Source organism: Olea europaea, unplaced genomic scaffold (genome assembly GCF_002742605.1).
Source record: "Olea europaea var. sylvestris unplaced genomic scaffold, O_europaea_v1 scaffold116, whole genome shotgun sequence".
Classification (NCBI taxonomy): domain Eukaryota; kingdom Viridiplantae; phylum Streptophyta; class Magnoliopsida; order Lamiales; family Oleaceae; genus Olea; species Olea europaea.
The window spans coordinates 216,358-218,857 of record NW_019229002.1 but is presented as its reverse complement, the minus strand read 5'-3'; the positions used below and the strand labels follow the sequence as shown (position 1 = coordinate 218,857).

General features: G+C 36.7%; 1 pseudogene; it reads right to left on the bottom strand.

Annotated features, from left to right (window-relative positions):
- The window catches only part of LOC111373746, a 12,421-nt pseudogene that overhangs the window by 5,410 nt on the left and 4,511 nt on the right, over positions 1–2,500 (bottom strand).

Genomic DNA, 2,500 nt, shown 5'->3' with positions numbered 1-2,500 from the left:
GGCATTGACAATGTTGGAGCGCCGTGGTAAAGAGGTTTGAGTGAAGTTCGTGGCAGTAAAAGTCATATGGTCGGTGACTCCTAGGTCCAATAACCACATACCACTTTCAACATCCTGGTGAGTACTGTGGAGGGTAATAATATAATTATCAGGAAAGGTAGTCATTTCTTGCAAAGGTACAATTGTTGTGGGTAATAACAATAGTCCAACAACAAGCAACAAACCAAGCAGTAGCCAAAAATAATAAATAGCAACCAAAAATATTCCAGCCCAACTTACTAAATTTTTTAAAAAGAAACAAGCAATAAGCCCAAATATCAAGTCCAAAAGCCTTCAATCAAAAATATTTACTAGCCCATAATCCAAGCCCAAATATAGTCACCATACTTGCAGATGAGTCACCATAAAATAAAAGGAATACTCACAATTTCAGCAACAAAAGGTCCAGAAGAGAATTCAAATCGGCTGAAGAAAATTTAAAGAATACTTCCGACAATCAATATTAATGTTCTGCCTCACCTCTAAACAGCCACATATACTCCAAATCCTGTCGGCCAATTGAAATCTTCGGTGTCAGCAGCATAAATTTTCAGTTAAGAAACGCTACAGCAGCGTCTGTCGGCATAAATTCCATGGTTCTTTCGACGATTTTCTGGAAGTCCTTGGTGGTTGACGATTTCATGGTTCTTTCGGCGACGGGTCGGCTGGGTCTGGAGGTGAATATTTTCCAGATCTGGTCCTGAACTTCTACGCTGGTAAGACTTTCATTTTATTGGGCAAAATTGTTATCTGAGAAATTTTTTATCAAAGATGGCAGGAGAGAGAGCTGCTGAACAGGCCAAAAGGGTAGGAAAATTTGTAGCTACAGTTTGTGACTCTGTACAGAAAGAAAGCTGAGATTGCAACTTTATATGTTCTCGCAATTTTAGGGATAATTGGATCTGAGGGTGAGGGATTTGATCCATGGCTCTGATACCATGTCAGAAATTGTCTTATGTATAAACTTTTTATTCATTTCTTCCAATGATTCGGTACAAGAATTTTTAAGGCGAATGTAAATCTATACTTGGCTATATAAATGTAATGGCGACAATTCTGGACGGCTATTAAGGAAAAATCTCCCCTAATTTCTCTCTAAATGACAACTCATGCCAACAGACCATCCCTACTAGTCTACTCGTGTCGAGGTCCTACGAGGTACCCACTACTCAGAGTACCCTCCCAAAAGGAAAAAGATGAGTTAGGTCCTTGTGTTGTAATTTGAACCCATTTAAAAAGGTCCTCATTCATAAGCGTGATGAGGTTTTGGTATATAGAAAATTAGGAGAGAAGGTGTAGATTTAAAATTATCTTGGCCTGTAGTAGTTGCTATTGATAGTTACCTTAGATCTATTGGTAAATGAAAGGATGAACAAACCGGAACGAACAAGAAGGATTCCTATAGCGGATCCCAAATTTATGTGAAAGCTAAGTTTGTTGTAGCTAAAGGAAGCAGAACTTATAAATTGTTATCTTTTAAGTGTAATCACATGCATTCCCAAGCAAAGCATGTTTAAATTCTCATTTATATTTCTACAAACATAATAGTAGAGTTTTATTTAAATTCCACATACTAAACTGCCACATGCATTAAGTCCAGCCTGTGTTTACCCAAGACAGAAATTTTATTTTATTTTATTTTATTATTATCTTTAGTTTAGTCAATAATCATTACAAAATTTCAAGTACTCTGCCCAGCAAACGCTTATCCCGAAATGCATATAGGTTTGGTCCAGTGCAATGTTCGCTAGGCGTGAGAAAGCCATGATTTGCAATAACTGTAACATAAGGAGCCCAGGGTGTGGCACGGTTTGTGATAGTAAGACAACCAGAGAATTTAGTTTACAGCTCACAGACAATAGGAGACAAAAACCACAGCATAAGATTCATTCCAGATTTAACTATTATATATAAAAGCAAGACGATAAAAATGCCAAATTGCTAATGAATGAAAAAAATCTATAGCTGAACTTCTTTACAGCACTTACCCACAGATGGCATGGCCTACTTCATGACTATGATGCTCAGACACGGGTACCCGGGGTACGGGTATGTATTTAAGTGCCGGACCTTTTATTTTTTAAAATGTAGAATATGAGGACATTGCTAAAAAGAGTCCATATTTTTGACACAGGTATATGGATACATCTTTCAAGTTTCAATTTTTTTACTAACCCAAGATGTCATTTTGAATAAACCAAAATCAATTGTTCACAAAGAAGGAAATGAATATTGAATAAGGGGTTAAAATGAATAAAATAGAATTTTGGGGGTTTATTTTCAATTATGGGAATTAATTGCTTAATGTTATATAAAATAGAAAATGAAGGACTTGATTGTAATTTGGACTTAGTGGAGATACAAAGAGGGGAAGGAAAAAAGGGGGGAAAGAATAAAGAAAGAAGAAGAAGGAAGGAAAACTGAGCATTGTTGCCCTTTCCACCCTCTCGGAGGCGACACT